We start from the raw sequence: 25328 nt of genomic DNA, 5'->3' as shown, positions 1-25328 counted from the left end.
TCATATTCTTGTTACTTAATACTTCATAAAACCAGACACAGGGTAGACAATTTTCCAAAATTGCAACTTCAGCTATAGTTTCTTTTTCCATTGGTTTTTAAAAGTTGAAGTACAAAGCAAATGGATTTCATTATGGCATTTCGTACATACTTTCTTCTTGTCCTGACACTCTTGACCTTTATATTACATTGCATCTTCTTACTGTGTGTATAGATACGCCTTCCCAAATGGAATCCAGAAGTTTGTATGTTAAAAAAAAGTAATCCTTTCATCCTACAAGAATAAATATTTCTTCCTGCCAATATTTAGTTCAATGATTTTATAAAAATGCAAAGCAATATGTTCCCCCTCGTTACAATCATTTATAACACTGTGTTCTTTGCATACCACTTCTCCAGGAGCACCAGGAAGCAGGACGATCAGCTTCCCCTGAGACTACCCTGCAAATTTTCCCAGACTTCCTTCCAACACAAAAACTTGGGAAAGAAGCACAAATTAAACCAATGTTTTCAGAGATAAAAACCCAAACACAAGAAAATATCAAATGAATCCCTTCAAAATTCAAAATATACATCAAACAGCGATAGCTCATATGCACAAAAGTTTTTTGTGATCTACAAAGTCTACAGATATACAAAGTCTCATTGGCATTGGCTCATGGCTCATCAGTGTTGGAGTAACTGGTGTAATTTCCATTGGATGAGATACTAGATTATTTGCAACAAGACAGCTATTTTCCAGAGCTTCCTCATTACTCATCACTGATGGAGTCATATGGCAGTTTACCACAAGGTTTTAATCTCACTAGAAGACAATTGTGCTAACATCCCTATGTTTGCCTATAATTGATAGCCACGGGAAAGATATTCAGAGCTATGTGTGCTCATTTGATTTTAAATGCATAAATAAATAAAGTAACAAACCCAGCAGATTGGAGGCATATTGAATGCTAAGGCATTTCTGTTTATTATACTGCAACTTATATAGTGCTTATTACTAAAAAAGAAATGCTGAGAAAGAAACTTAGAGACACACAGTATACTACCTAGGGTCACACAGCCCTAAAATTACAGAAGATTGGAGTTCAGCCTGCTTTGGCATACAAATTGCATTTTTAAAACCACTATCTTTTTTTGTTTGTTTAAACATAATTCTTTATTGATTCTCTGGGAATTTCACATCGTGCATCCCAATCCTGCTCACCTCCCAGTCCCTCCATACCCGCCCCTCACCTTTGCAGCATCTCCCCCGGAAAATGATTAAGAACAAAACAAAATAACCACCTCACCCCTCTGTCTTTCTCGCCTCTCTTCTTCATTCATCCTAGTGACGCTGGGAGCTGAAGTGTGTCATGCAGTATACACTTTTGTCCAATCAACTGCACCCCAAAATGTTTATTGCAATGGGTCATTGGTTTGCAAAACCACTATCTTAACTTGAGAAAAAAGTTAAGTTCACACATGAATATTCACTAACAGTCATATTTTCAACTGATATTCCAACCTGCTTGTTTAATAGGTAGATTTATTGCTGAGAATAAATCTAGTAGGATCTCCTCCATTATGGGATTTTAGCTTCTGTGGACTTCAGCCCTTCCTTATTAAGCACAAGTTTCTTAGAAATCACCCCCACCCCCAGCCTTGGAGTTGTATTTCATGATTTAACTAGTAATTGGTACAGCTGTCTAATTTTGTTATTTATGAATGTTCAACTCAAAATTTTGAATGTACTCTTGATATATTTTTCAAGAAAAAAATTATTCTAGCCACGTTTGCTTAAGTTGCTTTATTGAAGTAAATCTCAAGTGCCATATAACTCAATACTTAAATTTGGCCACTTCTTGCTTTTAGTTTGTCCAGAGTTGAGCATCCACATCTCTCTCTCTCTCTCTCTCTCTCTCTCTCTCTATATATATATATATATATATATATATATATATATATATATATGTGTGTGTGTGTGTGTGTGTTGTGTGTGTATACATATATATGTATATATACATATATATGTATATATATATAATATTTTCTTTCTGCATTCCTTAGTTAGCATGTATTTAGTTTGCTGTGACTCTTTTAAATGATGCTCTGTCCATGTGTACATTGGGGGTACAGTCTAGCCTCCTTTTTCATGGCTGTATACCTGGGAGTAGAAAGGCTGAATCATATGCTAAGTCCAGGTTTAATGATTCGACAGACAACTTGACTATTTTGCCAAATGGTGCATTATTTTATATCCTTCCGACAGTGCGCAGTGTTTCAGATTTCTTCACATCCTGTCCAACACTCAAGATAGTTTTTACTTTAGCATTTTAGTGGGTGTGAGGTAGCAATTCATTGTGGCTTTTATTTGCATTTTTTTCTTAACATAACTTCCTAAAAGCAATAAAGGTACTTGTTAAAAAATTCAAAATACCTACAAAAAATATGTGACAATTTTTACTTCTTGGAAATTTTCTACCATTGACTTAGCTAACTGGGTAGAATCTGTTCTATGGCCCACACGTAGACAGCTCAGTAGTTAAAAACTGGTGTACTGTTAAGACTGTACTTTGGAAGACAGCTATGCTCACCCCTATACCAGCAACCTATGCCTCATACTGGATCACCTTGCCCAACCTTAATACACAGGGAAGTGCTTAGTCTTACTGCAATTTGATATGCCATGTTTTGTTGATACTCATGGGAGACCTTCCCTTTCCTAAACAGAAATGGAGGAGGAGTGGATTGGAGGGTGGAAACAGAGGGAAGTTGGGGAGGGGATGGAAGTAGGAAGGGAATGCTATGGCCAGGATGTAAAATAAATGAATAAATTTATTTTTTAAAAAAAGACTACTTTGAATTGTCTTTGGAAATATCATTAACTTGAGCTATGGCCTTGGATGATGACAAAAAATCTGTCTAGTAAGAAAGTTATTTCATAAAGGAAAAATGAGTATATTTAGAATCACATCTCTCAGCCGGGCGTTGGTGGCGCACGCCTTTAATCCCAGCACTCGGGAGGCAGAGGCAGGCGGATCTCTGTGAGTTCGAGGCCAGCCTGGGCTACCAAGTGAGCTCCAGGAAAGGCGCAAAGCTACACAGAGAAACCCTGTCTCGAAAAACCAAAAAAAAAAAAAAAAAAAAAAAAAAAAAAGAATCACATCTCTCATTCTCAAAGAATTCTCATACACTTAAAGTTAAACCAGGCTTCTCAATAGTTTTGACTTTGATTTCACCTTTTAGAAGCAATGAGAACAAAATAGAAAAAAGTGTGATTTCTCTGACTTAATGTAACTTTAGAATCATGAGCAATTGTGAACTACAGAAATGGACAGTGGATGTTACCGCCTCTCTAAAACGGCATAGGCACATTCTTCAGTAGGAATTTCACCATAGGATCAGAACTCCCAAACACTTATTTTTTCAAAGAAAAAAAAGGCACTTTAGAATGTAATGGTGGGAAAACACATTCTAAATATGTTCAGGGAGCTATTAGCCGAATTTAAAGTTAAAGTTATATGGGAAACTGCACAGTTAAACAGAGGCTTACTGTAGTGGATTTCATATTTTAAAATTCCTTAACAACCCATTTGTGCTTAAAAACAACAACAACAAGAAGAAGAAGCACATTGGGCTTTGCACCTTGTTGCAATGAGTATTCTTCCCTAGTTGTTACCAGGGTTTCCATAAATGTCTGTAGGATTTTTTTCTCTTTGATGTGTACACACAACCTCTTATGTTTAGAAGTGACCAAAATCCAAAATCAGTTTATTAACTGCAAAATTTAAATGAAGCAATTTATAACCTTACAAATACCAGTTAGTCCTCTAGTGAATACGTTTCAGTTTGGAGGGAAAGAAATCAGGGGGAGGAGGAAGGTATTCATCCCGGATTATCCCGACTTTTCTGTCATCTTCAACTGAGCATAATCTAAATGAGTATGAGACTTCTGACAATGTTGATTTAAAAACAACAGCAACGACCAAACAAACACAAACTATAAACAACACAGCATGGATCCCAAACCAAGCACACACACACACACACACACACACACACACACACACACACACACACACACATCCATTCTGCATTTGGAAAATGAAGAAGCAAGAGTCATGCTTTCCAAGTCTTCTGATGCAAATTTAAAATATGAAGGGGATCATCACATAAGAGCCTCGGCAGATGGTGCACGTGAATTATTTTGAAATTCTACACAAACCCGAATACACAGGCCCAGAGCCAGGCTCTGTGTGCTGTGCCACATGCTGTGTGGGTCCATGACTTGCTCCATCTCCTGCTGTCAGCCTTTCTCAGATCTGTCCTGAGCCATCACCAAGAGACAGCTCCGTGAAGACCTGCCCTCTGCCTTCAGCGTAGTTCCTTGTCTAGTCCCAGAGTAAATTCCATTGTTACTTACAACCCGAAGGACAGAATGTCCCTGTGAAAGCTCACCCTTCCGGTGCTTGCATTGTATGTTTTGATCATTAACATCATTGGTTCTGTAGATTCCAACTCCTTGGAAGCCTTTGGTTTGAGAAATGGAAGGGGTTGGTCGTGTGCCAACAGAGCCCGTGTGTCCACATGGAAACATTGCTGTCAAGCTTGCCTTCTCTGTCTTCTTCTGTGCCTCAGTGATCAGGAAGATTGGACAACTTGAGTATTATCCTCAGGAATATTCCCTAATAGGGTTCATCTAGCTGATAGATGACTTTAATTTCTTAATTTGATGTATACTTCATAATCTTGGAATGTGCTGCATACAGTCTCAAGAGCTTCAATACAAGAACAGAAACAAACATCTGGACCTATAATAACACATCTGCTGATTCCTATCTTAAATGAGAAAAAATAGTATATCCTTTTTTTATTTGAAAATAGATTTTTTACATAATATATTCTGATTATGATTCCCCTCCCCCAACTCCTCCCAGATCCTCCCCCACCTCTCCATCCATCCAAATCTACATCCTTTCTTGCTTTTTCTCTGAAATGAGAAAGTAAAATATTCTTTTACCATTATTTCATCCCACAGATATTCGTCATGCCCTCTTATAGACCCCATACTAAAATGTCATGAGTTCTATAACCATAAAACTGTTCAATGTGATATCTACCCTCTGCCTACTCTAACAACAACAAGAACAAAACAAAAACAACTCCTGTCTGGGGTGCAAATAGAAACCAAATGTGACTTAATTCTGGTTAATGAAAGCATTAGGGACATTTTCACTGCATCGTCCTTACCTCAGCCTAGCTGCCACAGATTTATAGATGACAGAATGTTGGCACCGTACAGCCAACAGTAAACAGTAAACACAGTAAACAGGGTTCTAGATAATGCCTAGGTGAGGGCAAATGGGACTTCTGCAGCCAGCAGAACTATTTCTAAGCTTGTGTTGTTAAGGAGGAGAAACAAAACAGCCTTGGCTTATTTTCCCTTCCATTCTTTGGCTTGACAGTCCGAGCGAGCATTTTCCTTTTCCCCACACTGCTTGTCAGTAGTTTGCCAGTGTGCTTTGCTCTGCTGGACCTCACACCTTTTCCATTCATCATCTCTGTCCGGCTTCTCCTCCAAGGTTAGACAACTCTAAAGATTGATTTACATCTCCAAAGCGTTACATCCCCTTCCGTTCATGAGAGTCAGCTCATAATGGTACTCACTGAAAAATACCATGTCAAAATTTTGGGCAAATGTCCATCTTCTGGGACCTCAATCTCTTCCTCTGTTAAAAAAAAAATCCTGACAATCAAAACAGACAGCACCTGCCCTGCTTGTAGCTTCGACAAGCACATGTAGAATGCGACTTCTGTAAACTATGACAAATTGTCTGTCACAGGTCCATGTACAGTCCCAGAATAATCTGCTACTTCAGTAGCATGAGTTGGTCAGTAGATGGCACTGTTTATTACATTAAAAAAAAAAGGATCACAGAAACCTGTGACATCACCTGATCAGGGTAAGGGGCGGGTAGGAGGAGATCCTGTTCTCACAGAAGAACTCTCATACATTTCTTAGAGGTTAAAGTGACCTTGAAAACGACTCCCGGACATCTCACTGGCTTTGCAAAAGGAACGTTCTCTTTTAGCTATTTCCAGAGAGGTGGCTATTTTTAACACACTTCATTTACCTCTTCCGAATTGGAACCACTCAAGAAATCTTGTATCCAAATCACATCTTTTCTCTGTGTCCTTGTATTCAGTCCTGAGTTGAATACAGAGCAGTTCTTCACAGTCCCTTCCTGAAAACTCTGTCCAGGTCTTGAGGGAGAGAGTGCTATTACCCTACATAAGTCTTTTGTCCTTCCTTGGTCCCTTTAGTCTGAGAAATACATCAAAACTATGCCCTCTTGAATTCTAATATGCCATTCAGTCAGGCCCACTGTGCCTAGTGTCTGGACATAAATTTTGCTATTATATAATAAAAATAGGTGGATGTTTACAGGACACAGCAGATACCCAGAGTATTTTTATTGGCCCCAAAGATATCTAATCTATTAGAGAAATTGATCAATCAAAATGAACAAAAATAATTTGTTCAGAGTACAGAATATACAGAGTATACAGAATATGCAGAGTACAAAAAATAATTTGTACTTCAGAGTACAAAAATGTTGATTCCAACTGTTCGCTGTCTCTTTTCATCCTATTCTTATCTTTCTATTTAAGAATTTAAAATTTTCAAGCAAACATTCAAAATAATTTTAAAATTTAAAGCTGACTATCCTGGACCACAAAATATCATTGTTTTTTCTTTTAAGTGCTAGTCCTTTCTCTACTTTATTTTAAGCCTCATAAAAGCATGTAATTGTTTTATATGGCATGGACCCCAAGTGTTTTACAGTACATATTTAATAATGCTATACAATTGAGGCTTACTAAGCATTTGCAGGATGATTTGATGAACAGGGCCACCTAAATTAACCCAATCATTCCGGAGAATTGCCATCTACTTGAGTTTCATTAACTATCACTTCAGCATTAGGTTCCAGTCTACTTACCATATTGAGTCAAGTCTATAACTTCCCTGGGACAAGGTAAAGACAAGAATAAGGAAGCCCTTGAAAAATTAAGTTTTCAAATTATGAGTAGGTAGAGTATAGCAAATCATTCTGTGTAATTTTTTTCTGAACAAAATATTGTTATAAATTTTTTCTTTGTATTGTCTTACAATTCAACTTTAGTTATTTTAATTCACTTGGAAAATATTCAGGGTTTAATTTTTTGGTTTCTTTCTCTTTATTTGAGTTTGTATGATTTGTACTTTTGCTATTTGGAGTGCCACTTCAACTTTGCTAGTGGTTATTTTTAGTCATTCATTCATTTCTTTATTTTTTCAAATTAGGCTTGTTCATTTTACTTTATGTTGAGTATTTTGCCTACATGTATGTATGTGTAACCATATGTATACTTGGTGCCTGTAGCCGTCAGAATGGGCACTGGAGTTATAGATGGTTGTGAACCACCACGTGGGTGCTGGGAATTGAACCTGGATCCTCTGAAGAGCAATATATGCTCTTAACTTCTGAGCCATATCGTCAGCCTATTTGTGTGTGTGTGTGTGTGTGTGTGTGTGTGTGTGTGTGTGTGTGTGTGTGTGTGTGTTTGCACAACCTCTATGCAGGTACTAATGGAAACCAGTAAAAGGCATTGGATCCACTGGATCTGGAGTTAGAGGTGGTTGTAAGGTGCCTGATATGGGGACTGGGAACTGAACCTGGATCCTTGCCAACAGTAGCAAGTACTCTTAGCCGTTCAGCAACCTCTTCAGCCCTGGCTACTGGTTATTAACTATAGAATAGCAAGTACATTATATTTTTTAGGGATATGGAATTGTTGAGGCTCTCATTCAAAGCTGGTACACACTCAGAATGGTGTGGCTACTCTGGAAAGCAGTTCAGTGTGCCTTGAAAACTAATGTACACTTAGCATACCGGCCAGTGCTGACATTGCCATGTGGTGCGATGTCTCAGATAATCTGGAAGAGTGTCATGCTGTGTGGGGAAAAGAAACAATTTCTAAAGGTCACATGCTGTATGATTCCATTTAACGTTCTTGAGTTGACAAAATTATAGAGACAGAGAAGGAATTAGTGGTTATAAGCGGTTACAGATGGTAGTGGGGGTAGGCATTGTAATGTGGCAGTGATATAAAAGGCTAGCAAGAGGGGAGAGAATCAGAGGACATTATACTGAGAAAAAATAACTCAGGCACAGAAAAACAAACACTGGGCTGGGTATGTAGCTCAGTGGTAGAATTCTTGTGTCCTATGCTTGAGGCACAGGGTTCAGCTCCCAGTACCACAGAAAAGAGAAAGAGGGAGGAGGGAGAGAGAGAGAGAGAGAGAGAGAGAGAGAGAGAGAGAGAGAGAGAGAGAGAGAGAGAGGCAGCTATTGCCGGCTAACACCGTCATGTATTAACTAAAGTTGTCTTTAAAAGCAGAGCATAGAATGGTAATGATGAGAGCCTGGGAATGGTGGGATGGCTGGATAGAAAGGAAATAATGAACAGGTGCGAAGGTGCAGTGGGAGAGAAGAGAAAGCTTCTCATATTCTACATTCTGGGCTGTTATATATCATAGCCATTAGTATCCATTCCACATTGTAAAGTACTTGATAATGAAAAAGATTTAATCAGGGTACTTTCCATACATACCTCTGAAAATTCCCTAAGTATGAGCAATCACTACACATCTACTAACTATCTCTCTACATTATATACATATATGAGTTCAAGGTCAGGCTGGTCTACAGAGCGAGATTCAGGAAAGGTACAAAGCAACGCAACGTTTTAAAAATCTCCAGGTAAAACTTATTGGAACTCTCGACTTGGCACATACTTTTCTCCATTAATATATTTTTGAAAAGTTTTTTTTCAAATGTTTTACATTTTTTAATTTTATGAACTTGAGTGTTTCCCTGACCACATGTATGTGCACCACATGCATGTCTGGTATCTAAAGAGGTTAGAAGAGGGCCTTGGATTTCCTTGAACTAGAGTTACAAATAGTTGTAGCCCCTATGTGGATACTAGAAACAGAACCCAGGTCCTCTGCAAGTGCTCTTAACTGTTGCCCTTCCTGTCCATTCCCTTGAAACATATTGTTGTATTTCTCTATACATATGTGTTAAGTGGCTTTAAGATGATATTTATAAATTGCTTTTTAAGAATTTCATCTGCTAGGCATGATGGCACATGTCTTTAATTCCAGCCCTTGAGAGGCAGAGGGAGATGTGTTTCTATTAGTTCAAGGTAATTCTTATCTATATAATGAGTTCTTGTCCAATGGGGCTGCACTGTAAAATTCTATTTAAAAAAAAAAAGTCAAAATGTATTGCTCATTTCTGTGTGTCATAGGGCTTTTTGTTTTTGCAATTTCATTTTTATTTCCTTCATTTATTACATATGTGTACATTCAGTATTACACAACGTTGACAAAATTAACAGAATCATTTTAACAAAATTAGTGAATATTTCTTTCTTTCTCTGGTTTCAGGTCTAGTATGTATTCCACATGGGGCTAAAGGTATTGTGTTGCCCTATGCCCATGCCTCTGTCTTGAGTACCATCGTATTTTATACTCCTTAGTGAACTCCTTGAGTAGAGAGCTCAGGAGTACTGTCTGCTACCCTGAGTGTGAAGTGGACTCTGTGGTGGGTGGCTTAGAAGAATGTGGTTATAACTACCCTGTGTTCAAAACATCATCTGAGTACGTTGAGTATAAGGAAAGAGAAGTAACATGGTATGGTATACCAACACTCTACTGATGGCTAAGATGAGCTAAGATAGAGACGTTGTGTCTTAGCCTTGCTAAGTGAAGTTCAGGTTTCTTCACTCTGTCATATACCAGCTCCAAACATGGCAACAACCTGTGCTCAGTACCCACCTACTTTTGTGAACTAGAAAGCCATTGTGTGAAGCTTACGTAAAATAGAAAAGGTGTCTTTTCCCTTAATAGGCCAAGTTTCCTTTTGATATGTTTCAAAAATATCCCTTTCTCAGTGGTTAATTGAAATAGCCAAGTAAACAGTGCATAAACACTCATTTGTGAAAATACACACACACACACACACACACACACACACACACACACACAGGACAATAACCCACTGAAGGCGCATTTTAAATTTGTCCAATGCCCATGTTTTAAAACACATATACATATGTGGGTATATAAGACAGTTAGCTCACATCTTCATAAAGCCAACTTTAGCTAGTATTGGAGATGCATGGTATTAGATTGGAATGTTAGTCTGAAGTCCTGTTCCTTTGGTGTTTTCCAGAATGCCTTCAAATGTCAAGAGTGAATCATATTCAAATGTTGCTCTTTAGCAAAGGCCCCTGGACTTCAAAAACGTTATAGAATGAGTCAAGGGATTTTGACTTATGTTTGTGCAAGTGCCCTAAAACATACCAGTTGGTTCTTGAATCCCATCACTTTAAAAGACATCTAACTTGTTCTGCCAGTAATCCGCATTCTCATGGTCTACTCCTAAGTGAAGGCTGCCAACACCCAGGAACCTAAAAATTCAGTGAAACACTGCTTCAGCTTGCTGGTGAGAACTCCGAGACACTCCCCTGTCCCTCCACAGCACACTTTTCTTCTTCCCACAGGCCCTCCAGGGTTCCACACCCTCCTTACTTTGATGTGTGCCTATTCATCTCACTCTGCCTGAGAGTTGAAGCTTGATGTATGTATGAACAGCTCTAGTTCCCAGCATGGCTTCTGGTGAAGTAAGCCAAACAGTATTCTACACCAAATAGCAAGAGTCAGAACCCTTCCCCTGTTCTAGCAGGAGAGGCCACCACACCATCCACAGGCTTTCGTAACTGCATTCCTTGTGGCCTGCTCTTGTCTTCTGAGTTTAGTAAATAGGCTACAGTAGTAAATTGACAATGTCTTGCTATCTCCAGGATACCACGTTGGGTTGAAAATTCAGTTAGCCAGAGAGACAGAAATATGCTGTTATTTTAAAGACTTACAGTAAAAAGATAAGCACTCTTAAAATTGGATTATAGAGAGACTGATGCAGGGTACTGTTAAAATTCTTTATAGATTAAAAATACAGACATATAGGCACATACTTGCAGACACAAACACATGCACACACAAAAGTGTACACATACCCTCTGAGAGTGTACTCATAAGGCATATTACTTATTAGTTAACATTAAAAACTTAATTAAGAATATGTCTTGAAATTAAGGAACTGAAGCTTAGAAATTGATCTCAATTATATATATATATATATATATATATATATTAAAAAGTGAATATGGCTTATAAAATTTATTTTTCATAAATATATATGCTCATGAGAAACCAAGGGATAGGAAAGATAAATCATGACATGGGAGCATATACTATTTTGAAGATACTTCTCCTGTACTTTCAGATTATTCTAAAGTTATAAGAATCATATCTTAGATAATTATTCCTTAGGTGGAAAAAGAAAGAAAATATGTTACCAGTCTGAAAGAGTAGAGATCATCCCAGGCTTTGTTAATAGAACACAGAGGCAATCTGTCTACTGGTAGAGTGTAAGAACTCACTGTCATCTCTTTCTATGTCTCTCTGTCTCTGTCTCTGACTACCTCTGTTTCTCTCTGTCTCTCTGTTTCTGTGTCTCTGTCTGTCTCTGTGTCTCTTGCTCTCTGTCTTTCTCTGTCTCTATATCTCTCTGTCTCTCCATCTCTCTGTCTCTCTTTGTGTGTGTCTGTATCTCTCTCTGTGTCTATCTCTGTCTCTTTCTCTGTCTCTCTGTGTGTCTATCTCTCTCTGTCTCTGTGTGTCTATCTCTCTGTCCCTCTCTCTGTCTCCCTCTCTCTGTGGAGTGTGCTGTGTGTGTGTGTCTTGTAACTAGAGTTTTCCTGCCTGGCCCACAGTCAGGACAAATCTTTGTCACCTGCCAGTCCCACAGCTGCTCAGACCCAACCAAGTAACCAGAGACTTATATTGCTTACAAACTGTATGGCCATGGCAGGCTTCTTGCTAACTGTTCTTATAGCTTAAATTAATCCATTTCCATAAATCTATACCTTGGCTCATGGCTTACCAGCATCTTTACATGCTGCTTGTCATGGTAGCGGCTGGCAGTGACTCCTTCTGCCTTCCTGTTCTTTCTTTTCTCCTCTCTGTTAGTCCCGCCTATACTTCCTGCCTAGCCACTGGCCAATCAGTGTTTTATTTATTGACCAATCAGAGCAACACATTTGCCATACAGACCATCCCACAGCAGTGTCTGTATCTTTCTTTGTCTCTCTGTCTGTATATATCTCTCTGTCTCTGTCTCTGTATGTGTGTCTAACTGTGTGTATCTATCTCTTTTTGACTCTGTCTTTCTCTGTGTGTCTATTGCTCTGTCATTCCATCTCTCCATCTCTCTCTCTCTCTCTCTCTCTCTCTCTCTCTCTCTCTCTCTCTCTCTTTCTGTGCGCGCGCGCACGTGTGTGTGTGTGTGTGTGTGTGTGTGTGTGTGTGTGTGTGTGTGTGTATGTGTGTGTCTTGATACAGCAACCACCTCTGGCTTTTTTTTGGCTAAGTGTTTCAGTGATCAATCACTTTGGTGGCTTTTGTAGTCACTGTACTTTGCCTGTGTAAAACAAATGGTTTCCAAGTAGTCAGTCACTGAACTGTAGCACTGTGCTCCCTTCTTTTTGGTGTAATAGTTCTTTCTTCAAGGAAATAATATTTATCTTTCCCATGAACCTGAAAGGAGAAAGGTTTTATTATAGTCATGGAAAAAAATGCTGTGCCCAAAACCATTTGATGCTTTCTACATTTCCATAAACTGCTGAAGATTTATGATCAATCATCTTGAATAATATCTCATTTGTAATTAGAAAAGTGTAGAAAAGCAGGCCAAATGAAATGCGGTGATAGACATTAAATATGTAATCATTGTTAAATCTCTGAGCTAAAAAATTCAAGGTCCTTGAAAACCTTAATAGAAGAGAATTTATGAGACTAGAGTCTAAAATCCCTCCAGATTTCATTGTTTTCTTTTGCTTTGTTTTGTTTACAATATACAAGTATATATAAATTTATAATGTATAAATGATTTCTAGGAGCATGGAATCTTCTAAAACCATCTTTTTTTTTATTAAAATATATTGTTTCTCTACTGCTATGCTCAGATTTCTGGGCGCTTGTATTACATGTTTTTATGAAAACTGCAACGAGATTGCTATTTTCCAAAGCCCTCCCAGCCTTCAGTATAAGAAAGTGTTGTGTACATCTCAGTCTTCTACCCCAAAGACCACCTTAGGCATTTCATGCAGAAATATCCTAGGACAAATCTGAAACTGCTTTGCTCAACCATATGAATCACATTGAGAGGAGACGCCAAGCAACTTGGCGATGTAAGTAGAATGCCTGCTCTGTTCTGCCTCCGCTTTTTGGAAGGCTGTTGTACCTCCCTATAAAAAGGCAGGTTCTAGCACTGCATTTCTACTGATGTCCATGCAGGACAGAAAGTGGAGGGAAGTGGAAAGGCAATATAATGGTCACATGTTCATGCAATTTTCCATATAGCAAACTGTCTTATTCCGTCCTTCTAATTTAGAGCATGTGCTCCCATTATTCATCTTTGGCTTTACATCTTATTAGTTAATAATAGTGTAGTAAATTTACTTAGAACAAGAAATTCATCTAAAGACTCACATCTAAGGGATGCTTACAAAATAAAAGTGAGTATTTTGTGCCATCTGAGAGTTTCTAAGTGTTACTTAGGCTTGTCACAACCAATGCTGGAAGTTTTGAAATAAAGCAGAAGGCAGAAGTTCTGTGGTTTGTGACCCTTTCCAAAGAATGTGAAAGTTTATAGTCATTGGATGCAAAGAACTAACTGTGCATCATTGCAAGTTTCTCTTGTAACCAAAATTCCGAGTGAGCCCAGAATTTTTAGCCATCCATGTTGATCTTTAACAATACAGGGAAAATGAGAGGTTTAAAGGCTTGAGTTAAATACAATTTCTGATGGAGCATCTATCTTAGTGCTTCAAAATGTCTTGACTTTTAAAAGTAAAGGTAGAGACTGGCAAGATGGTTGAGCATGTAAAGTCTGACCCCCAGGACCTACATGGTAAAAGGTGAGAAAAGCAATTTCATCAATTTGTCCTCTGACCTCCACACGCTTGCAGTGGTTCATATATACCTACGTACCCACCTATATAAATAGATGGGTAAATAAATAAATGCAATTAATTTTTGAAGGAAATGTAGAAATTCTAGGATTTTAATTATAAACTACTAACAGAGCTCATTGATATTTATATGTCTCTCTATTTTAAATGTTTAACAGATCTGAAGTAGGGATATACCCAATTACAGTAGTGGATCTAAGTGCTTTGTAATTTAGTTGGTTGTGAATATTTTATGCCTTCAAATTTATGGTGTTTAATTCTGATGAAATATTGTAGTTGTTCAGATAAAAACTGACCTGACTTACACATTTGTTCCTCTTATTTATGTTTCAAGTAACTTTCTTTCAGTTTCCCTGTATCTGACCCCAATTCCCAAATCTGTTATCTTAGCTGTATGCTGTGATTTGTCTGTCTGTAAAATATCAGATGAATCTAGTTTTCCTGAGACTCTCTATCTCAATTATTCTCTTTCTCCCTCTTCACTAGCTGAAAAATCTGTCATTTCAAAAGAGGAAATCTATCTTCGAAGAGTCCAATGTGTCTCTCAGGTTCATTTTAAAGAATGGCCCCCTTGCCTGATCCAGAATCCTTGGAGCATGGGAAACTTTTTGAAGGAAACAAAAGGTTTTCTCATTTCTTTTTAATGAAAGGATAAATATTTTAAAATCTGGTGTTTTCTTGTGCTTTTGGGTCTGTTGAATTCAAGACTTGCCCTCTACCACACTGTGAAAATGGAGGCAAGGATGAGAATGAATGTCATTCTACCCCAGAACCTTGGGTAACACAGAGCTCCTCATTAGGACTATTGAAAACGTAGTTTGCTCATCAGAAAAAATTTTCCCTCCCTCCTTGTACATCGCTGCTCACATCTGGCCCATCAATTAAAAGTCCCATTAATTCAAAGTCATAAACATTCCAACTCTTTCCACATTTTTTTCATTGTACTGACTCTACCCTGATCCAGACTTTAAATATTGTCATGGCCTTCAGAGTGGTCTTCTTGTTCATTGTAATTAGGTGCTTTTACCTAGAAACTTTGTAAGTCTTAAACACACATATAGTGCCTTAACGCACAAAACCCTATAGTCACTCAATATAGTATATGGCAAGAAAAATTATACAATACCTCTATGTCCTTTTCATTTTTATTTGGTTGATGGTTACTGCCTATAGGAAAAAGTTTGGTTTGTTCTTTATTATAGTTTGAACATTTTTCACATTGTGATATATAGAAACTAATGGTATTGAGTGAACAAGAACTGACAGGTTGGAATGGTTTAAGGAGTCTGTATTGATCTTGGCTCCTACAAATTCTGGGTTTTTTTTAGTAATAACATAGTCAAAATAATTAAGATAAAACAATGTATTAGGGAGCAGACAAAATAATTTAACTTGTCTAAACTTCAGAAAAGCTAATGCAGCTTTGATAGGATTTATGTTTGAAGTGACTTCACATTTATTGAAAGAATTTTAATGAATATGTCTCTGAAATAACAAAAGATATCAGACAAGAAAATTTCATCTAAGAAGTTGATATTGGCATATAAGTGAGGTATATTTGTTACTCTGTATTAATGAAAATTCCTTTTTCGGTACTAATCTGAATTGGACAACTTGAATCATGTAAATAATCTATAATTAGTGGAACCTTTAAGTGTATTGGTATATACTATGTTTTTATTGACCAAAACCATTATAAAATATATGATGCTAAGAGCACATAGGTTTGAAATTCAATTAGATTTTTTTACTGTATGAATTCAGAGCAATGACAAAGTATTCCCCAAATGATGGAATGATGTTGCTCTTACAGTTGTCAGAATCCATGGTCTCTAGACAAACGAAACCAACAATGTGAGGGAGTGTGTGTGTGGTAGGGGAGGCACTTTAAGGAAATGGCAGAAATTATTGTAGAGTCTTCATAAGTCAAATTAGGAAGATAAAGGGATGGTATACAGGCCAGAGCTGAAGCTGAGTCCAAAGACAGAGGCAGTGTGCTCTAGAGCCAGGAGAGTCAGTATTGCTGAGGAAGCGCAAAGACAGTCTACTGAGAACTCCCTGTAGCTTGGGAGAAGTCAACTTCTTAGTATGTTCAATCCAGTTGTATTTCAGCTGTGTAGATGATGCCAGCTACCCTGTCGAAGGCAATCTATTTGTACTTAAAGTCTACTTATTTAGATGTTAATCACATCCTAAATCACCATTACAGATATAAGCAGAATAATGCTGTTCTAGAATCTGGGTGCTGGATTCCAGACAAGTTGACACATAAGAATAGTCATGGCTTAGTTGGTGATTCTTAGAATTCAAATTATGATACTGCCAAGATGGCACTAATGCATGAGGTGTTTTTTTTCTTTTCAAAAAGTACATTTTGTACTGACCTGTGCATTTCCTAGTTTCCTTCCAGGTTACTATGAAAGAATGGCACTAGTTATTGGGTAGCAATTTCTTCTAAGATAAAACTGGTTAAGAGTAAGCTGTCCTAAGCGAGGTAAAGCACTCTATCCTGCAATAAAACGTTCGTGAATTATCACCCAGGCTGGGTTGGGCTTTTGATGACACAGCTGTCTTCGAGTTATTTCTCTTCCTCTCAGTCATGTTTGTCATATTCCTGTAAATCTTCCCAGCAAAACCCATCGGCTCAACAGGTTGTATTTGGGTGGTGTCTTATTTTGGCCTGTCATCAGTTTCCTATTTTGAGTGTCCATATGCCCTCAGGAATAGTGTCACAGAACAAGCACATGCAATTGTTCATAAAATAAACTTTTATTTTAAAAAAAATGAACATTTTCCTGCTTTTAAAAAAATGTGTCATTTAATTCTTTTTCTTCCTACTCATTTTGAAAATTTTCTTTGTTACATGCTTTTGCTTAATATATGTTTTTTAGGTGTATGTTTGTTTAAAACCCAAGTCTCACAGTGTAGCCCAGGATGGTCTCAAACTCATGGCAATTCCCCTGCCTGAGACTGCAGGTGCTGCGATTACAGAAGTGAGTCATCCTACCCATCTGCTTTGTAAAACTAAATTTCTTTTCTAACTGACGTTACTGGATCGTCTTCAATATTATTTTTGTCAATAAGGCAAACAAGAATAGGTAAACCTTTTTTCCTGAGGTTATATAAATGAAATTTGAGACATGCTGTCTGAATGGGTTATATTTTCAAAAAATGTAATTCAGAGGGAAAAGTAATACTTCTCCACAGATTTGATTTTAACTGACATTTTGCACCCATCTTTGTTCCCAACCTACCTTTTTAATGAATGCATCGTTCTTTTTACATCGAGGAGGAGCTTCTTCAAGGATGAATGGAAGTAGAAGTGGCTAATGAAATACATTTTCAAAATTCATAATTTGAGGAAACAAAACAGAAATTATCTTAACTCACCGTGAGAACAATTTTTATATTCAAGACAAATATGAACTTATATTGTGAGCTTTTGATAATTTATATTATTATAGTAAAGGAGCTATTGTTAAATTCCATGAGAATTTTGAAAATATATTATTCCAGTTCTGCCTCTACCCATGCATTATTTCATGCACTTAACATTTAAAACCCCTTCATTCAGCAAAAATTCATACAGACACTCTACATCCTACTCATGGTCCTTTCTACACATTTATAATCTAGTAGATTCAAGGTTTTTTTTAATCTTTTCATTTTTTGTTTTTATTGCAAAACTATTTAGTAAAAACTGGCTAAATAAAAATAACATTGCAATAGGGTGGAGTAAATTTAAAAAAATTTAAAAATTTTCAAATTGTTCTCTCCATTTTTGTTTTAATATCCAGTCACAGAAACTAAGTAACAAAACCCCTCTAAGGGGTGATAGAAATTTTCTGTCTCTGTCTATCTTTCTGTCTATCTCTATCTCTATCTCTCTATTTCACATACATACACATATACACTACACACACACATACACATCATACACACATGCACACACACACACACACACACACACACACACACAATCTCCATCTCTTTATAGGACATATTTAGATTATTCCACAGGAGAAGAAAAGTCTTAAAAAATGTTGATCTTGCCCATTTCTCTCTGGCAGAGTCAGGCAAAGATAACTCTTGGATTGTTTTTATAAAGCCCAAGTGTTCTATGAGCTTAGTCAAATATTTCACAAGTCATCCCCAGATGTTCTATGAATTATCCAGATGTTTCTCTCCAGTTTATGTGAAATAACTGAATGATATAAAGTGACTTGTGCTGTAATCTTAATGTACCCCAGAACTGGACTGAGGAACATGTTAAACAGAGCTCATCTACACTGCCTTAATGTTGAAAGAAATGCATCTATACATTGTCATCAATTCTTGCAGTATGCTTACATACTTTCATAAATTGAATTCAATGAAATCTGTTCAGACTCTAAAGACTGCCTGCAAAATATCATTTACGAAGAAAAATAGAGTTCTAGGTCAAAAGCAATTGATGTATGGAAGTTCCATGTAAGGAAGAGCTTTGTTCAGGATTTGAAACAAGTTTAACAGGGGCTTAAGTCAGAATAGGAGCATGATGGGAAGGGAGGCCAGGAAGTGGAAGAGAAGAGGCAACATGACTCAAGTTTAATCTTGAAGGTTTGAAATGAGCACAATACAGACTTTCCTCTACCTCTCCCATCAAGTCCTCCTAGAAGTCAAAGGAGGCTCCCAAACCAGAACTGGAATTTTTAGATGCCGGTATTATACATAGCAGAAATCGAATAGATAATGAATGCATAACGTGTATGAGGAAGCTCCCTTGCAGAAGACAGCCAGTATCAAACTGTGACTTCTTACTCTCAGAAGTAGACACCGGTGCAACCCATAAGTTGGGTAACTGGGCCACCACAAAGGGATCATGCAGTGCAAATACTAAAAGCCCTACAAAGTACAACATGCAAGTTCATAGTGATGAAGAGAAGGCAAACGCCCTTCTCTCAGAAGTCAACCAAAAAACCACCAACTAATGGGGAGGAACACAGAAGAGCTGTGTAAGGCACTTGAGCTCTACCAAGAAGTCTGTACCATACACATGGCAGCTACATATCATTTCCAAAGAGACAAGAAACAGTCATAAAATTCTACCATGCACTAGACCACAGTAAAAAAAAGTCAGCAAATTCCAAAATGTGGTAGCATACAGGCTACATTTACTTATTCATCAACAATTATAAGAAATTCTACCAGCAAAAATAACTGTCTCACTTACAAGAAAATTAACCATGCATATGCACACATATGGCAAATGATTACTAAGTTAAAGCAAAGTATCACTAGAGCCCATAAACTACTTGGAGCTGAATACCAAATGAAAATGCTAGAGAGCCAAACTTTTGGGCTAAGAATAAAATGCATGTCTGAAAACAATCTATACTTTTCATATATGGACCCACCAACAACATAAAATAAAATGGACATAAAATGGGAGAAAGGGTTAATATAAATAACAACCTAAAGCAACCAAATAGAAAATAATTTTTTTAAAAAAACCTCACAAATAAAACAAACAAACAAAAAAAAGTCCGCAGTACTTTGAATGGTGTGTAGACACTTCAAGTGTGAGCAAGATCAAAGAACACAAATAGTCGTTAGACATGAACTATGAAACACCAGCAGTATAGAGGAGACTGAAGGATTGTAGGAATACCAAGCTTCAAAGTAAACTGAGATTAGACTGCTAATTTCAAAAGCTAAATTTTAAGTGTATGTGCCCTCTTGAAATCTATAGTAGCTCACAAAAGCATTTAAAACTGTTGATATTTTGTTTTGGTTTTTAAGTAGAAAGAAGAAATCCACCTAATTCATCCCAAGTAAGAAATACCAAATGGTTTCCTGTCAGGGCCTGTTAATAAAGCAGTGCCCTATGTTATACACGGTAGTGGGAGAGTGGCTGGGATCAAAGTCCTGGTAAAGGCAGACAGGAAAAGCAGAAGTTGATCGCACAGAGAAGGGGTGATCAATACAGAGGAAAACAAGTTACAATATTTTTTCACAATTATGAGTTATCACCTACACCTCTAAGTTGAAAAAGACATTGGCATGTTCTGTAAAGTCCCCCCGGCTCTAGGCTGTCAGGGTTTTTAATGTCATTGAAGCTCTGGAACACTGGCATGAATAACAACTTAACAATAACCCCTCACCTTCAGACCACCTTGACTGGCATGAGTAACAAGAAAACAATGTGGTTTTTTTGTATGATTGTTTTCCCACTGGGTTTTTAGCATTAAAAATAACCTTAGTAGTAGTTCTTATCATTTTTAGGGGTATATATACTTTCTAAAAGTATCAATTTTCCTGGTCTACACTAGAAGCTAATTTTAATGTTCCAGGAGTATTCATGTAGCCTTAAAAACGGACACAAGTTATCGTTGACAATTGTGAATGTGGTAGGAGATACCTGTTCTTTTAACTTTTCTATAAATGCTTTATCTAATGATGCACATTTTATCCATTTCTGCTAAGCTTTCAAAATAACAAACCGGCCCTGACTCCTCCCAGGGCTCAGAAGGACAGCTGAAAACGCAGGTGAACCGCTAGAAGCAGGAGTAAGTGAAGGACACTTAGCATCGGTGGCCCTGGTAGTGATATTTCATGCCCTGCTCTTCCCTACCTCTGATTTTTAGAGCTTCCATCCTCTAAAAGGGGTATTATAAAAATTCAGAATTAATTAATAAATGTAAATAGGCTGAAAACCACGTGAGAAACTGCACAAGCAAGATAGCTGCTCATCAGGTGGTAACAGTTTGAAGGCTAAGCTCTGGATAAGGTGTCAGATCCTTGGCTTGTGGACATTGCACTTCTGAGTCTTCCATCAGCTTCTGCTCTTATCCGTCAGCACTCGAATTCCCGTTTTCTCTAAGAACACATTGTGCAGAGTCATTGATTATGATTCTTCCCAGTAAGGTCACTTTAACTTAGTCTCCTCTTCAATGATGCGCTCTCTAATACAGTCTCATTCAGAGGTCCTGCTGGTTAGAAAGTCCACAAGTGAATTCGGCAGCACACCGTTAGGCCTATACCAAGACTCTCACAGACTTTCAAAATGAAAAGTGGAGGCATCAAAACACACATCAGGAGTGTGGCTGATAAAACAGTGCCAAGCAAATACAGTATCAAAATACTGTACTCACAAACTTGTGTGGCTACTTATCAAGCAGTTGAAAATAATTTCTAGCTCTTCACTCAAACCCAATAATAATTTATTGTTTCCCAGTCTGTGGTATTTATTGAGTTGGTTATGGAAAAGGCCTTTAGGAAGTACCTCATGCTGCCCTCATAGCTGCTTTCGACATTCTTGCTCTCAGAGTTCTGGAATCCTTGTGCTTAGCATGACTGCTTACAGTAAGACAGGAGACTCTTGTCCCTCTCTCCCTTAAGACTTGGGTTCCTTCAAGACCGCACTGCAGCATCTAGGTAACAGGATATACTGCACACTTCTTGACACCAAGAATGTGCTAAACCAATATTCAATACTCTGGGGCAATACAAACAAGATGAGGCTTTGCCACTTTAAATGTGTAGATGAAACTTGTTTTCTTTGGAGACAAATAAAAGAAGAGCCATGGAGTGAGGTATTTTAGAGGCTCATGAGAAAAACACGAAGGATGAAATTAAAGCTAATTTTAAAGTATCAGGGAAACCCAGCTTATTGTGTATGTAAAGCGCTTTGAAGATGAAGAATGATGTGTGTACAGTGGGAAAGAAAAAAACTTGGCAGAGGGGAAAAGACACTGAGTACACAAAACCAGATGGAGTGTGAAAAACATGAAAAAAAAGTGAAAACCAAGCCAGCTAGAATGCAGTTTTTCAGACACAAGAGACATGTTTTGTTGTTATTTAAGATGACCAAAGTTTCAACTTTAATAAGAGAAAAACAAAAATACTTGTGTCCAATTTATAAATGTGTTTTTGTTTAGAAGGAAGCTAATTAAATTGATATTAACAGTTTTATACATTATACTTTCTCCTAGAAAGCACAACTGGATTGTCTTTGTAAATGTGGATAGCCCTGAAAATCCCCAGGCCATGTAAGTAGTTTCTTTGTGGAATATTACTCTTGATATCAGTACGTTGCATTTTTTTTTCTGCCTTGTGAAGCTAGTATAGAATGTCTATATTTATCTGTACAAGTTCATCACTATTGGGAATGGTTCTTCTCTCATTTTATAGTCACATTTTGAAATAATCCAAAGGTGGACACTGTAGGAGAATGATGTGTTTAGAATTAAAACCTGGCTGCCATTTAAAATGTTCTGCTCAGCTCTGCATTTGCTGTAAGATAGTAGGTAAGTCATATAACTTCTTTACTCCGCTATTTTCTTGAAATATAAAGAAATCCAAAGGGTTAGCTATTTTGCAATCTAATGTAATGAGGATCAGAGTGGAAAATGCACATAAACACTTAAGTGTATGTGACTTGCCTTACTACTTATTTAACAGAACCCACATTTGACTTTCCTAAGATCACCAGCTTGCATCCTTCAGATCAAATCATTGAAAAGAGATGCCGGCCCCCTGCATACACTGCTCAATGAAATTGGAGCAAATGTTCCATTCCTGAGATTTAATTGTATATGGAGATTTAATTGTATATGGAGAGATAGTCAAAATTTAAAGTTAGCAAACACTCAGTGGATTCTGATTAAGTTTCCTCATGGATATGTAGATGAGGAGACTGAAGCTGGGAGGTGTGATTTGCTTAATGTTAGTACATTCTGAAATTTAATGCAATACTTACAAAGTCTTCTATGCAATACTGTTGGAATGAGTCACAGGACCATATTCTCCTACAGTTCAGGTCTTGACAACATTTTAGAGCAAAGGTCAGCAAACTATGAGACTTGGTCCCAGGTAATAGACGCAGTCTGCTGCCTGTTTGTGTCATTTTTAATGTAGCCTTTGAGGCATCCTCATGGCTGTCCTTAGTTTGCAAGAGAGATCTTCTGGCTCAGGAGTCGGGAATGTTTGCTATGCAGCTCTGTGAACCTGCTTTAAGATGATCTTTTTTCAAATACCTGTTTCAGGCTGTCTTTAAAGCAGGCTATTGTCCTCCGTTGTTGGATTCTCAAGACAAGTATGTCATGAGAAAGCAACAGGTGAGGACGGCCTGTTTTCTTACCATGCTCATTTCTTCTCATCACTTCTTGCCTGCTGACGGTGAGGTAATGTGAGCCAGCACGTTCAGCTTGTTTTTCTGAGAGGAGTTCATCTAGTCCACGTTTAGCCCTTGAGTGATGAATTACTCAGAGGTCCCATAGTCAAGCAACCCTTGTGCTGTGATCCTATCACACTGCAGGGAAGGTCTTCGGAAAGCAGGGCTGCGTGTGAGTGGGCTTGTGTGTCTTTACTGCAGTGTGTCTCTCCCAGGCAACAATGTGGTGTGGACTGATGAAGCTAGAAAGTCTGCGGAAGTGATATTAACTTGGCTGTCATCACGGATCATGTCACCACTTTGTCCCCCCCGACCCCTACGCTTTGTCAGCTGTAGCTGGGTGTCTGAGATCCCTTCCATCCCTGTGGAATGTTTCATGAGGCCAGTCTCTGAGGCTTGCATGTAGGCTGATGTTGCTGGTGGAGTCCAGCTATTTGTATCCCCTCTGTTTGTGAGGTGAACTGAAGCCCTTCCACAAGAATGAGGGGGATTCCAAGTATCAACGGAGGAAGTACCCACTCTAAGTACTGGACAATAAAGTTGATGTTACAAAATAAAATATGCTCACCAATCTTTAACTACCGCTTTTTATCTCACACAAAATCATAAGAGTTTTCTTTCTATAGTGTTCCCCCCACCCCCCTTACTGAAAAAACAAGGTTGTGACACCAGTTCTCAGTCTCCTAGCCATGTATACTTCATAGAGCAACAGAGTGTGTGAGAGAACTTGTCAGGAACCGGCAGCAAGGAGCGCCCTCAGTCCCACGTGGTTCTTGTTCTTTTTCCCGGCTCCTCAAATCCCCTTCAAACAACCTCACTCCATGTGTACACACGTTTGTACTCGTGCTTCAGGTCAGGTTGAGAGCTGGAGCTCTTTGGGCCTTGAACAGCCCTCCTGATTCCCTTGTTGCCAGTGGTGACTGTCATGGGTGCAGGAGAACCCCATTCAGATTCATCCACATACAGAAGTGTTTTCATCTGCTTTAACGTGGTAGCTTTCGAAACTGAGAAATACTTCTATTTTGTATTAAAGCCATGAGTGATATCAGAAAACAGGACAGAGCAAAGGGATATGAAGAAAGGGGCCAACAAGATGAGTACTCAGCAGGTGAAGATGCTTGCTGATGAACTGATGTTGATCCCTGGCCCCACGTGGTACCCACCTCCCTACTTGTCTTTTGTCCTCCGTGTGCTCACTGTGGCACAGTACGTCCTCCTACCCACAAACAGAATGGACAAATGCAAATAAAAGAAATATGAAGAGAGGCGTGAGGAAAATAAAATTCAGAGTTCTAAGCAAGGACCAGATAAAATGGAATTTTCAAACCAATCCTCTTAGTATCTTATGGGTTTCGTTTTCTGTGTATAAGAACATCTCAGCAAGCATTCGAGCCTTAATAATATTCTTCTGGGTTTCTTGCTTAGCTGTTTAACTACATGAAAGCCTGTCTCTAAGACCCCACTGGGAGAAGGAAAACATTCCCTGTGCTGGCAGGTGGTCCTTTGTAAGCACTTTCCAATTGAAAGCAGATGTTCCTGGGTGTGAGGAGGTTCCTGGTGAGTTAGTGGGGAGCTTAAGCCAGGGAATGATTGAGTTATGTAGGCAATTGGAAGGTAAACATGCTTCATGGAGAGGCTTTGGGTGTCATGAACACACTCTGTATCCTATGCATCTTTACCTCCAATCTGAAGGTCTTCCTTAACTGCCCTGAACTTACTTCAACACTGGCAGCCTCCTTCTAAGGCATGCTAACCTAGGAGGACTCTTCCTCTCTTGTCTCCTCTGTGGGTAGTCTGTGTCAAGAAAGGCAAGGCAGCTAATAACATAGAACTGATCTCCCGCTTTAAAATACTTTCTTCAGTTAAGTGAAGAATGGAGAGTTACCAAAACAAATAGCTTTTTCAATTAAAAACCAAAAAAAAAATGTTTTCTCCCATTCAAGGGGGAGAAAAAATATTTTCTTGACAACAATGTTTATAAAATGAGAACTTTGATGCAGAGAGAATAATATGTAAATGATTGTTGGAAAATGATTCTGTTAGAAAAG

General features: G+C 38.1%; 1 long non-coding RNA gene across 2 annotated transcripts in view; it reads right to left on the bottom strand.

Moving 5' to 3' along the window:
* LOC143268870 (uncharacterized) overlaps nt 1-23748 on the bottom strand; it is a 28874-nt gene extending 5126 nt beyond the window's left edge. Inside the window, exons 1-2 of one of the 2 annotated variants that reach the window (XR_013045010.1) lie at nt 22867-23748; nt 5646-5707 (exon numbers count right to left, since the gene is read on the bottom strand). This is a non-coding gene — a long non-coding RNA (uncharacterized LOC143268870). The remainder of the gene's footprint in view (nt 1-5645; nt 5708-22866) is intronic. The other variant, XR_013045009.1, reaches the window with a different exon arrangement.
* Between the last annotated feature and the right edge of the window lie 1580 nt (nt 23749-25328).

This window comes from Peromyscus maniculatus, chromosome 16 (assembly GCF_049852395.1).
Source record: "Peromyscus maniculatus bairdii isolate BWxNUB_F1_BW_parent chromosome 16, HU_Pman_BW_mat_3.1, whole genome shotgun sequence".
NCBI classification, from domain to species: Eukaryota; Metazoa; Chordata; class Mammalia; order Rodentia; family Cricetidae; genus Peromyscus; species Peromyscus maniculatus.
This window is presented reverse-complemented; position numbering and strand designations above follow the sequence as displayed.